The 13,409-nt window shown below is 47.3% G+C and overlaps 1 protein-coding gene across 8 annotated transcripts in view; it reads left to right on the forward strand.

The window, feature by feature from the left end:
- The first annotated feature begins 704 nt into the window (after positions 1-704).
- Positions 705-13,409, forward strand: part of FAT3 (FAT atypical cadherin 3) — a 425,303-nt gene continuing 412,598 nt past the window's right edge. For all 8 annotated transcript variants that reach the window (XR_005102452.1, XM_037376330.1, XM_037376323.1 and 5 more), the window contains exon 1: positions 705-846. The gene's annotated coding sequence lies outside the window, so the exon portion shown is untranslated. The remainder of the gene's footprint in view (positions 847-13,409) is intronic.

The raw sequence follows: 13,409 nt of genomic DNA on the forward strand, positions 1-13,409 counted from the left end.
AAAAAAAAGAAAAAAAAAAAAAAAGAAAAAGGATGTGAAAGTGATCTCTCTTTTTCTCTTGAACAAGATACCTGGTCAGGCAGGGGCCTGGGCTCCACTGTTTGAGAAGGAACCGAAGGGATGATCAAACAGGTGCCTCATCACAACATCCTATTAAAACAGGCAGGCTGGGAACTTGGGCATCAGTTCAAAGACGCCGAAGGCACTGCATGCATTTCCTCGCTAGTGAAGCCAAAGGGAGCGCAGGTGTAGCTTTCGCCGCGGAGTGTCACACCATCACAGACCCAGCTCGCCGTAACGTGCTTCCAGGCAAGCGGCAACGGCGCTGGCACCCAGGCGCCCGCCGCGGCGCTGACCCGGCGCGGGGTACCCGGCTCCCCCCGCCGCCGCCGCTCGGGGTGCAGGGGCAGCCGCGCAGGGCCGGGGCGGCCCGGGGGAGGCAGCCGGGGGGCACAGGGCCAGCACCGCCCGCCAGGCAGGGACCCCCGAGGGGAGCGGGGGGGAGCACCGGGCGACCCGGCGCCTGTGCGGGGCGGGTGACCTTGATCGAGTCCCCGGGGGGTCGGCGGGGGGCGACTTTCCGGGAGCGGCTCCGCGCCTCGCCGGGCCCGGGGCGGTGGGAGCCCCGCGGCGGGCGGGGCCGGGCGGCCGCCGTCGGTCCCTCCCCGCGGGCCGGGAGGCGGTGCGGGGCGCGCTCCCGGCAGGCTGCGCTGTGCTCGGCGCGGCGGCCCGGCGGGGATCGCCCCCTCTCCCCTCGCTCCCCGCCGCAGCCACCAGCGGCGTCGGGGGCGGCATGGAGACCCGGCGCGGGAGGCCGCAGGGCAGCGCCCGGAGCTGAGCCGGCCGGTGCGTACCCGCCGCGGCTCGGGAGCGGGGCGCGGAGGGGATGGCGGAGAAACTTTCCAAAGCCGGCGGTGCGCGGGGGCCGCGGGGGCTGCGGCCGCCACTTGGGGAAACTTCTGCCGCGGGGGCTCCGCCGCGGCCGCCCCCGCACCGCAGCGCCGGGGGAGCGGAGCCCGGCGCTGCCGCCGCGTCCCGCTGCCGCCCCCCCCGCCCTTCCCCGCCGGCGGCCGGGCGCGCTCCCACTTCGCCCTGCAAGGTGCAGCGGCTGCGCTGGGCTCGCTCCCCGCTTCGCGCCGCCTTTCAGCTGGCAGGCAGGCAGGAGCTGTGTTTTCATTTTTTAAATTTTTTTCCTCACCGCTTTTATTATTTTTTTTTTCTGTCGCAGGGAGCGGGCGAGGGGAAGAGGGGCTGTGCGTGTCTGTCGCTGCTCTTCAGCTGCAGTTGCTCTTGGCTCAGCGCGGGGACCGGCTTGCAGCTGCTTGGGCTGGGGAGAGAGGGATGTTACCGGAGGACCTGCTTGTTCGTATTTTTATCTATCTATGTATGTTGGTTGGGTTCGGGGTTGTTTTTTTTTCGAATGTTTTCAGAAGGGAGGGCGCGCCTTGCCCTTCCCGTTTGCAGGCTCGGGGACACTGGCTGGCACTGGGGGAGCGCCCTGCCCCGGGGCGGGGGCGCAGGGGGGCAGCGTGGGGAGCAGCCTGGGTGCCCCGGCCGCGGGTGGTCGCTCCGGGCCCCGCGGGGCAGCGGCAGGAGGGTCCCGGTCCCCGTCCCCGCCGCGCTGCCCTGGGACAGCCTCAGCGTCCCCGGGACGCCCGCAGCTGGGACGGTGTGTGAGCGGCGGTGGGTGTGTGTCCGTGAGTGTGCGTGTGTGCAGGGCCCGGTGCGTGTCTGGGGGGTGCACGCGTGGGGAGCCGCTTGGAGAGAACCTGCTCTGGCTGGGGATGGATTAAACGTGGCTCTCTCGGCTCTAACTTCTGCTTTTCAAGGAAATAATCCAGCCTCTTCTGCCCACTTTTTGAACCGCACTGGATTATTTGCAGGAGGAACAGAGAGCCGCGCTGCCCTGAAAAACGCACCACTGGGTGCCTTTTTATAGGGTTTTGGTTTTGATTTTGGTTTTTTGGTTATTGCTCGTGGTGGCTTCGTGCCCTTGCTTTGTTGTTGGGAGGATTAAGGGTTGCCGAGTGTCCTTAGTCCTAGATCCAATTAAAATAAATGTAAGTAAATGGGACATAAGGGGAAGTCGGCGCTAGCATCCCAGCACAGGCAATAAAACATCAAGGTTGGTTAAAAGCAAGAGACTTGAGGAAACGAATGCTTTCCTTCTTACTCATTTGCTTTCCCTTTGCAGTGCTGTCAGACAGGCTTAGAGAGGTGCATCGTTTGATCAGGGTTTCGCGGATCCTTAGCCAATCTCCATCCAGCAGAAAGAAAGAAAAAAATGTTTTCTGCACAGGCATTTTAACTTATCTGTCATTTAGTAAATGCTTTGCTTTATGAAATCTGGTTTGAGTTCTCAGCAGAGGAATTAAAAATCAGGACAGGGTGAGCTATGAGGAACGGAGAGCTGAAGTGCTGCACTATTTCCTAGTCGCTGCCCGAACGGTGTGCTTTCACTGAGGGTGTTTATTCCTGGTCTGGAGCAGTTGTGGAGGGGGGTATAAGCATCAGCTGGGAGAGCGGGACAGGGCAAAACAGCCTGGCTGGTTAGTTCTTGGCTGGCTTTTTTTCTTCCTGCTGATGTACAGAGAGGGCTTATCCTTCAGCTGAACAAAAAGTTACTTTTGTTACTTGGAGAGGAAATGTTGGTAGATGTGAGGGGAGAAGGAATGATTCCTCCAGAGTCCCCTTGACTTTGGAGAGTGCTGCTGACAAAGAGCTTACAGGCATGATCTTTGGGTTCATGAAACACTGGAGTCGTGTTGAGAGAGCCAGGTAGGAGCCAATGTGCTGCAGGGCTGGGAACTCTGCCTGATCCTTTGGTGGTGCTAGTGTTGTAGCAAATCAGCAGGTTGGCTGTACTTGCCTTGATGTAGCAAATCATACTGTCTTTTTCGTTACTTTTGTGCCTTTTTTCTTTAAGCTTGATTCTTAACATAGCATCTGTTGCCGTCTTAATGACTGTGCTCCATACCTGTGTGCTGATGGTACGCAGGATGCTTCCTGAACTGTGTGTTACATTACTGTATAGTTACCCTGTCTGTGCAGGATAGTGGTGGGTTATAACACCACCCCCACCCCCCAGTTTCCCTAAATGCTGGCTTGCTCTCTTTCTGACACGAGGGCCTTCTGTTCTGCCAGGTTACATTGACATGGTTCTGACCATGAAGTTGTGCTGTTGTGACCTGATGTACTCTGGTTGATGGATTCTGTCAAACACAATGAAATGAGCAATTAGGAGACAGTTAGGGTGTTTATCCATTGCTTGTTAGGAGCAGTTTGTAGCTGCTGTTCCACTACAGATGTATTTCTGTGCTGAGTTCTCAAATGTCTTCTGACACATGCCAACTGCACTCGTGCCACTTGTATTTACAGTCAGGTTTTTCTGAAGGACAGAAAGTTGGTTAGGATAAGGTTTGTTTTAGCATGGTGTGCCAATGCGAAACATCATACTTCTGGATGCAGGTTTGAATCCCTTACAGTTTGGCAGCATTTTAAATTTCTTAACTGTCTGATGAGTATTTGGTTGCTTATGTGAAGGGTTTCACTATTTCTGCCTGCAGTTCATAACACAAAAGCTGCTGGCACTGTTAAGACCCTTATTGTGCTGGCTGGAAGTCCCAAGGCAGAACAGGCAGTCGCGGTGACAGAGGTGAAGTTCTGGCTACGCTGACTTCAGTGGGAGTTTTGCCGTAGATGACAACGGGCCGCAGCTTCAATCCAGGAGTAGTGCTCCCTTCTTTTTGGTAATCCTGGTGTATGCTCTAGGGAAGCTTTTGCTTTTCTGCTGCCACCCAGACTGTGCCTGCTAGTGCAGAGAAGATATGTGTCTCTTAGGATGTCATGCTGTGCCTTTCGCAAGCACAGCATTCCCGGGAAGGAAATCGTGGCAGATACGAGTGGAAATAAAACTCGAAGTGTAGACACATGCTGACTGTCTCATTGCTCCTGTCTTGAGCCATTCCAAAGAACATGGATCAAGCACTCTGAACTGAGCAAGCTTAGCTTCTTGAGACTGCAGTGGAGCAAGCCATCAGTGGCTGCAGCCAGTGTATCCCACAGTCCCTGCTTCTGCATTTCCAAATTATCGGTTTAGTGACAGACATTCAATATGTGAAGCAACAGTACATTCATTAATTCAACCCTACTTCGCCTGTGCATGCTGAGTGAGTTTTGTGTATGTGTGTGATCTAGCGAGCTGTTCTCAGAGACACTTCATATATCCAACATCCAGATAAATTTTTATATGAAATGGAAGCGACAAATGGCAAGTGTTTGATACTTCTTTTACAACATGGAAGTTGTGTGGTGCAGAATATCAGAATTTGCATTTAATCAGTGCTGGCTGAAAGCTGGTCCAGGTCATGGCCATGTAATAAAACTGATCCTTTCAACAGGAATGCATTGCTTCAGTTTTTTATATTCAGTGGCATAGAAGAGGAGTTGTTAACATACAATAAAAGTGTTGACTGGGATTGAGGTAGTTGGTTTTTTTTAAATTTTATTTTATTTTTACAGTGGAAACACTTTGGTGTCTGTAATGCCAGTGCAGACAGTTTTCTTTTACAGTGCATTCTTTTACCAGGCATGTACCCCAGACTTTTAGGTATTTTGCCCATATATGACAACAAGAGGAAAGAAAATATAAACTAATGTGGAACTGAGTAGTCTGTCTTCCATGTGCATCCTTATATCCTTAGTTTAAGAGACTTATATACGGAGAATGTCTTAAACAGTTACAAATTATACCTTGTTAGTGTCTCTTAGCTTGTTTGCTATGAAAATTTATGCATCTACACCAAAAAAGTCCTACTTTTCATGTAATTTAGATAAGTGCATAGGCCTCATTTTGTCCCAGTGTGAAAAATTATAGATAGCATAACAGGCATAAAATCAGACCCTGAACACATACTAGCGATGCTAAAATCTGGGCGAGTGTGTCAATGGCAAGTAAGTTTTGAGCACTGTTAGTACTGTTGGGATGCAAAAGATGGCAGTGCTGTGAAGAAGGATCTGAACAAACCCGCTGAGCTGCTGTTCAAACCTCTGCTCTGGGATCTGCATGGGCTTCCAGCTTCTCGGTTGTGGGTTTTCTTTATGTGCCATTCAAAGAGTTGATGATAACCATTAACATATCCTTTGCTCTGTATCTAAACCCTAAGTACTGTGTTGTCTTCAGTGCTTGAGCTTGAGAGCTGAGCTGGGAGCTGGTGGCAGGACTTACTGGGGCCTGGACTAGAATATGCATCATGTGGTGGTTTGGGAAACAGGCTGTTCTTGGCTTGTTTTTTGCTTAGCTTTGTATGAAAACTGCAAAACACAGAGTAGTTTGGGGTGAAATTGGTGCTGTGTGGGAGTACCTCCTGATTTCACTCTTTTTTTTTTTTTTTTTTTTCCTTCTTTTTTTTTCTCCCTTCCTTGAACGAATCAAGAGCAGACCTTGATGTGAGGGATGTAGGGGTTTGTGTTGGAAAATTCTCTGTTGTCTTATTGAGCTGTTGTTGATTTTGCTGCTGTTCTTGGTATATGAGCCTGGCTACTACAATAATTATACCTAAACATGTCTGTGCCTGTACTGCCCGTCAGCCACAGTAAATCAAAGCATGGACCCTGCAGGCACTTACAGCAAGTTAACATAAAAACCACCAGTGGCTTTGCCTGGGAGAAGACAATATTTTCTTTCTTTCTCCTGGATGCTGCTGCTGCTAACTGTACATCTTTCAGTGCGTGAATGTAACTTCCTTTGACATCAGTGAGTGTTGCCTTGCTCATTACATGCGTGCCAGTGCAGCACAGGCTCTGCCACGGGGGGTCGGTGACGCTGCCCTCTGCTCCTGCAGAGTCCACTGCTCCATCCCTGGGCTGCAGAGCCAGTCGGAGAGATGCAGCAACATGCAGGGTGCCTCCTGTGGGCTGATATCCTCCTTCCTTCCCTACTGTCTGAGTGGATTTCTATCTGCTTTAAAAGGCATCTGTGACTTTTTTTTTTTTAAAGTATTGTCCATATTTTTATGTGTTTAGCATCCCATCCTGAGGTGTGTTGGGCTTTCCAGGCAGGTGACCATCAACAGTCTGAGTTAGGCCACTTTTGTCTTCAGTAGAGTGGTGGCGGCGTTTAATGCTGACTGTAGTGAGAGTTGATTTTGGGCACCTCAAGGCTCTTAAAATCCTGCCCTGCAGCATTTCCAGCTTCTCAGCTGGGTCCTGTAAAGCATCTGTGGAGGGGAAAATAGTTCTGATGACTTCCTCTAGCGCTGGTGAGAAATGGTCTGTCACCAGCCCTGGAAATGCACAACACAACTTGTCTCTGCTTGCACTGTGCAAACCGGCTGTAAATAACATTTCTTCTGTGTCTTTGCAGACTTCAAAGATTATTCCAGCTGTTGGAGGAAGCCTAGTGAGAGAAGGTAGCTGCAAGTTTAATTGTAGCTTCAGGACTTGAGCTAAATCGAAATCTAAACAATCTGATAAAAATTACAGCCACTTGAATGTTAAAGGTTAAAAGGGAGCCCTCTTCAGAATAACTATTAATGTTTTGCATCTTAAAATAAAGGAGCTTACTAATATTCCTAAATAACATTGAACATACATTATATTTTTGCCTTCGAATCATCTGAGCACTTCTCATGATAATGCAGATTAAATTTAGTAACAAGTGCATATAATGACAGTATAAATGTCAGTTTTCCTCTCAGATGAGTTGCACTGGTATCTTTTTAATATTAAACATGATTATGTGCAATATCACTTAAACAAATCCCGGCACCCATAGTCTTTAAGAGAATGTCTCTGTGTTCTGCCACAGGTGAAATTTTTTGTTGACTCTCCATATTTAAATAATTGGTTAATAATTTTGACATCTGCATGTCTGGGGTGGTGGGTTTTTTGGTGTTTGGGTTTTTTTTTTTTGAAAGATGGTTTTGGAAATACTTTCATTTGTATCCTCAATGTGGTGATTAAATAACAGCAGCCTATGCTGTGGTCAGGTGAGTTAAATTGTTGCTTGCATGGCTGCATCTTTGTGGTGTGATTGCATGCGAGGTGGAGTTGCCAGCTTGTGTTGGCATGACCTAGCTTTATGGATTTTTTCACTGCAGTGCAATGCATACGATGGATACACTGGCAGTGAGTAAACCCAGAGCTGAGCTTTTATGTGGACATTTTTCCAGAGGCTTGCAGTGATGTTTTTTAGTCAAAATTCAGACACCAGTATTCACTATTAGGATCTTTAAGGGAGCGTAATTGCTGGTTTCCTTTGGAAAAGACCAGCCTTTTTCTTTGTTCTTGCACTTTGGGAAAAATATCATTTTCTGCTCTTCTTTGCCCTTGATAGTGGGTGTCTGTATTATTGTAGTGGCCTGGACCTAGAAAGAGCCTGTGCTACCCAGAAGGAAATGTTCATCTGACAAAGAAGCTAGAGGATGGGGTGGAACAACAGTAATAGTAATTATTACTATTGTTATTGTGAGCTGGAGGGGTTTTTTGAGGTTTTCATTCAGTAGCCAAAAGCCTTCAATGTTAACAGATACTGAATAGCTGGAGGGTGATGTAAGGGGTGGTTCAAAGACAAGGAGCAGCGCACTAGTAAAGCATCCCAGCACCACCTGTGCCGCTTGCCTGGAGCCGGGAGGTTGGGTAGTGCTGGAATTCCTGTGAGCTTTCATGGAGCAGGTTGGTTTTAAAGTCGTGCTATTGACCTTCCATGTGTGGACACGGCTCTCTCCAAAAGATGCTTTGGATCACTTCTGTGCATTGGACTGGGCTTGGCCAGCCTGCCTCGCTGCCCTGCAGCAAGCTGCTGGCCCGCTTCCCTCCGCTTTGCATGGCAGCATCTGTTTGAGAGGTTCTTTACCCGGCATGGTTTGTGCAGGGAATATTTAAAGATGCCCACAAGGCTCCTTTGCTGTGGTTTATTGCATTAGTAGAAAGCATTGTGGTATAGATCATTAGGACTATAAGCAAATATTCCGCGTGCTTTTATAGCCATATCGTAAGTGCAGGAAAAAGTGGCGAGACGGGTATGCTGCTGACGGGGCTTTGAGCATTGACTCTCACCAATGCGTGATGTGTCTGGCAGTGGTTTGCCTGCGGGAAAACGTACGTGGTGAGGTTTAGCTGGATTCGTGCTGGGATCCTGGTCCTGTGAGCTTGCACAGTGCATGCTTGGGCTCTGCTTTGGAGCAAACCAGCAGATAATGTAGACAGAGAGAGCCTGAGAGGCCCTGCTGGAAATGAAGACACTGGTGATTCCCTACGGATTAGTAGGGTGTAGGTGAGAAGACCTGCGTACTATGTTAAAGCAGCAGAATGCAGAGTTTTGTTTCTTTCTCTCTGCTTCCTCAGCTCTTTCCAGAAGCTGCATCCTGGAACATCCTTCCCAGTGCTGGTTCCCTCTGTTCAGAGTTGTTTAGTGACAGCTAAAATGATTCTTGAACATTAATAAGCATCAGTTGATCTACTGCTGACTTTTTTTTCAGCAGTAAAAAAGTGGGGTGTGAGTGTGGGAAGACTAAGGAGGAAGTGGAAGAGAGGAGAGGATTTCAAGTTGAGTGAGGAGTGAGTAGAGCATGCTTCTATATCTGCACATGGGTTAAGGAATGTAAAATAGCAAAGGATAGGAAAAGAAACAGTGGGAAGGTGCTGGTTTCTGGTGGTGGTGACTGAGTAAAGGAACATGGAAGTTTTGGGATCCCAGACTGTGCTAAATATCTGGCTGGGGAGTGGGGAGAGGGAGAAAGATGGATAGGGAGTTTTGGCTATATTAGCTTTTAACCGGGTTTAGGGGTTTTTTAAGCCATCTTAAATACTTGAGATTTTCATCATGGCTACAACAACATAGTTAATGTCTTTGTTTGATGTTCTTAGATTGACAAGCCTAAAATGTGCTTTCAGACTTAGTTTTTCGTTAGCTCACTGTATGTGCAAGCAGATCCTTTGTCTCCGGCTGAGACTAAACCAGATTCAACTCTTATCAAAGTGTTGGTAACTTTGGGCACGTTTCATCCCTTATGATATTGGTTTGTTGTTGCTGTATCTGTAAAAATGAAGATGATGGTGATAATAATAAAAGTTTTACTACCTAGAAGCTTTGAATGAGTCATTGTTGTGATAGGCAGACAAAAGCTGAAGGAGCGTGTTTATTGCAGAAATTCACATCAGTTCTCTCGCTAACTCTTCTGAGATATTTCCTTTTAGCTTTATAACTTCTCTGCTGTGCAAGTACTTCTTAGCCCAAGCGTTTATCAAACGCATTTAGCATTCCATCACTTACAGGTATAACAGATCTATCACAGTCTGCTAGCAGTGTATGCCCTGCAAGGGGCTAGTGTGCCCAGCGTGCTGGCCTGGCTCACATCTGTATCGAGAGCGTCATTGGCAAGAGTGGGGAATCTGAAGCATCCTGCAGTGATCTCTTGTGCATATAATTTACCTTTTTCACTTCTGTTGCTTTTCATCTCTTGTGTGCTCTTGCCCCAGTGCTCAGCCACAGTGAGATGTCCTCAGTCCATGTGGCGGCATGGAAGAGAGCTAAGCCTTTTACATCAAAAGTAATTTGTCTCCCAATTGATGTGTTGCTGGAGTCTTTGGGACATCATTACTCATTTGTATAGTCCTGTTGGGTATGTCAACCCTGTCTGTTGAGGGCTGTTCAGAAACTGCCGTCAGGACCAAAACTGCTCTATAGCAGCCAGAGGTCAGCCCTCCAGTTAGTCGGTAGCTCCTGAACTCAAGTCTAGGTGGTGGCTGCTGGTGCTCCCAGGTGGCTGGGGGCTTGCAACTGTGTGTAGCTGTGTTCAGAAGGCAGGCTGGGCAAGGAGCTTGTCGTGGCCCTAAGCATGCTGTGCTTATGGCCATTCCTGCAAATGCCCTTCAGGGGTTATATGGAGATGCACATTGGCTTTAGTAGGAATCATTAAGCAGAAACGATGTAGGTCATTATCCTGTGTGGAGTGGGAGTTCTTGTGTAGTGTGTGTGTACATTGAGGATTGTGGCTGTTAATGTGCTGCATCCTTACAGAGTTTGAGTAATGGTGCTCTTAGGTGTTTTAAAGTTATTCATAATAGGATTGGCCACCTTCAGGGTGCACTTTATGCGTGGGCTATCTTTATTGTACTGATGGCGTAACTATAGTTGTTGCTGAAGGTTAGCAGAAGTCCTGGCTTGTACTGTCCTCTTGGTTAAGTAGTTCTTGGCGTTGATGGAGTCGTTTTCAATCCACTGCAGTGAAGCTGAGATTAAAATCTGATTCTTTGGATTTCAGACAAAAAGAATAGTGACTTCTTCTTGTGAGTGTTCATTTCCCTGCCAGTGGAGGTTGGATGACTTCATCTCTGCATATATCAACATGCTGATCAAGTTTCACAGCAAAGTATCCAGGGGTAACTATAACAAATATTTCAAAATGTGAGCCTGGGCTGTAATTTAAGGCCTCGCTTGGTTATACAGTTCTGAGTGTAATGGGAGTCACAGCTCAGGGCTGGATTTTCGGGTAGCTTTATCTGCAGTAATATTCAGCTGTAGGTCTATCAAAACAGCCTTCTAAAGCCAGAGCTGCCTGTGGCATGGCATTTGATCAAATGTGCCTTAATAAAACCAGTGCAAAGTTCCACATCCAAAGGAAAAGTCAAGTCTTTGAGTGTATCTCCCTTTCAGATACCTGTTAAGAAGTTATAGGGCTGAGATCCTGTGAAAATGGCAGTTGGATTAGTCCTGGACATGTTTCCCAAGGGAGATGTGGCTGGTTGGTTTGTTCTTTCCTTTTCTTTGTGGGATGCAATGAGTGTAGTAAGGCTGAAGCTTGTCTCCTGGGTGGAGATGGGAGCAGAGCATTTTGCAAAGTGATTGCTGAGCAGCTGCTATTTACACAGCAGGATTTTAAAACAAACCATCACACAGAGTTGCATGCCATACCTTGCACATGGAGGTACTTCAGCTGCTTGTTCCAGAAGGTCAACCCTAGGTGCATCTCAGAGGAATCAGGATGTTGTCGAGATCTAGATGCAGAAATGCAGTGACTGTACTTGTCTCTTCTTTCCATTGCCAGTCAGAGCCTTTTATTTGGAGTAATGCTCTTTTGTCATGAGCCAAACAAAACCACAGAATTAAGCTAAAAACATACCAGACTGTGTGTAATTTAAAACTATCAGTTAATCTGTTAATTTTAAAGAAAAGCCTTTTTCTAGCTTGCTTTCCTGTACTGATTCTTTTTTAACTCTTAGTATCTCTTCCATGGCCATTCATGAGATGACTTTGATACTAGGTCGCTGGGACAACAACGGTAATAAGAAATGTGTGCTTTGTCACTGTTTGCAAAACTGGTAACTCTTTCCTCCCTAAGAGTTTGGACCCTGAGTGGAGCAGACTTCATCACTGACTATTGTGAATATGTAAAGGTTTGGCATCTTCCGTAATATTGAGACTTTCAAATCAACCAGAGATGATAATGTAGTAGTTATGGAATGAAGAAATAAGTCTGAAGACCAACTGTTCCCCCAAGGGAACTGTTTTAACATCATTGTCTATGTGCTGGGGTTCTCCCCACTGAAACAAGAAGCTGAAGGGAAAAGTGGAAATCCTGAAACTTTAATTAAAGTTTGGGAATATTTCACAAATGCATTTGGAGAAAGATGTTACTGCCCCTCATCTTCAGGTCTTGTTGCCTTCAACTCTGCAAAATCTCTGGGGGTCCAGTTTTCAATGTGAGTGTTGGCCTGGTGAGCTTTTCTCACCCTCAGCAGTAAGTCCCAAAGCTGTGTCCCCTAGGAAGGGATTAGTAACAAGCCCTCCCACTTAATTTAAATGGACAGACTTGTGCTCCACCTGCAGTGGTACTGCAGAGACACAGAATTCTGATTTGTTCTATGATAGCTTTCTCTAATGAGTTCCCATAAAACGTTTAGTGTATCTTGGTATTCAGTGTGTGGGTGTTTCAGAAGATGAACCTTTAGAAGGAGGGAGCTTATGGAGCAGTTTGATGGGAATGACTGATAATGAGTCAAAATGCTGCTGAACTGCTGCTCCCTGGTATGGTCTATCTGGTCTTCAGAACCAGCCCCTTCTGGAGGCTTGGTTGCACTTATGTATTGGGGACATAGCTTCTGCTCACAAACACATAGTTTGTTTCACTGATAAATATCAAAAGGCTTCATGAGGAAGGATAGGATCCTTAGTCACTCCCATTTTAGGAAAGGAATCAAGGCAGAGGCAGGTGAATTGACTTGCCCCACAGCCACACAAAGGTTGGTAATTGAGTGAGATATGGGACCCAGCTGTCTTCAGGTTTCTGATCAGCAGCAGAGCATGCTCAGCAGTTTCACCCAAGAGGAAGAAGACGCTACGAGGTAGTTGCATGGTTTCTTTTGGGTACAAGCTTTTTATCTAATATAGGCGGCTGGTGGACCCAGGAGGAGACCAGTCCTGAGTAGAGTTTGGTGGTACTGCAGGCTTGCAAGCTCCTTCTGTATTGGGTGTAACCCTCTTCTCCCTTTTGCCATAGGCTGGCTGATAAACCACTTCCATTTAAACCAGTATCTAATGTACTCGCTGGTTTTGTCTAGGATCAGAACATCACAGAGATGGATCTAAGATGTTTTGTTCCACAGTATTCTGCTGCCACTATTTTTTCCTGTTAATCTATCTCAGCTGGAACCAAGGATCACCTGCATTTTCTCTGAAAAACAGATCTTTGTGATTTCAGCCTTTTGGGTTCGATCTCCTTTTGTCATTTCATTTAATTTGCACTGTTTTGGACCATTCTTGCGCAGAATGTGTATTTATGTGTATAGCAAGGAGTACATAAGGGAAGGGAGCGAAGAGGAAATCCCAGTTTATTGCCTTGCTGCTCCTGAGCACCTCCAGCAGTGCAAGCCCTGGCTGCATCCTTGACTTTGCATTGCGTTAGCTTGGCCCAGCTCTGCAGCAGTAACAAAGTAAGTAGTGTCTGTTAGGATGCTGTGCATGTTGATTTAACTCAAGATTACCCTCCTATTCTTCACTTTCCCGTAAGAGACAGTTACTAACAGCATAAAAGTACTTAAGTGGTATTTCTCTAGAGAAAAAAAGAGATTCAGATTTTCAGGTAGACAGAAGTCATCCATGAGACTTCATAGAGGTGCAGTTGATCTGAGTCCAGGCTCTGAACTCATGCACCCCATCCCCACCCTGCCCCACCTGCATGAGTTAGACAGGTCTTCTGGGCTCCTTATCATTAGCAGAGCTGGAGATAAAGGAATCTGACATATGAGGGGTCACCCCAGCTTAGCGGCAGAGGTTGTCTCTAAGGTTAATGATAAGTGCTTCCAGGTGGAATTCCTCCCTTCATTCCTTCCTTCCTTCCCAGGTATTTGGCAAGGCACTTGGGGTGGGGGATTCATGCTGCTCTTATTGATTACAGTGACAGTAGAGT

This window comes from Falco rusticolus, chromosome 2 (assembly GCF_015220075.1).
Source record: "Falco rusticolus isolate bFalRus1 chromosome 2, bFalRus1.pri, whole genome shotgun sequence".
In the NCBI taxonomy this organism is placed as follows: Eukaryota; Metazoa; Chordata; class Aves; order Falconiformes; family Falconidae; genus Falco; species Falco rusticolus.